Below are 344 nucleotides of genomic sequence, written 5' to 3'. Positions count from 1 at the left end.
TTCAGGACCACAGACAGCAGGGACCACTGCTTGGGATGGTTTTGCAACTTCATTTTTGAAGACTGCAGAAAAAGAAACATGCACACATCAATTATGAAAATTATTAAATTGAGCACCTCAAATAATTACGAATAAACAACAGTAACATTAACAAGAACCAAAGTTTGACATACAACTTTAAGCATAAAACTTTCTCAACTATCAAAGAGAGCAATTCTTACAATAAGAGCCTTTGGTTTTCCTGAATTCTTTTATAAGATCATCTAGGTCCAGACTTGGTCTCTCTGTCAAAATGTGAAATGCAAAACGAGAGGGGGGTCAGTACGAAATTGTCAGAGTACTTA

The sequence above is a fragment of the Nansenia antarctica genome, assembly GCF_963989245.1.
Source record: "Nansenia antarctica genome assembly, chromosome: 3".
Taxonomy (NCBI): Eukaryota; Metazoa; Chordata; class Actinopteri; order Argentiniformes; family Microstomatidae; genus Nansenia; species Nansenia antarctica.
The sequence above is the reverse complement of the archived record's forward strand: the minus strand, read 5'-3'. Positions refer to the sequence as shown.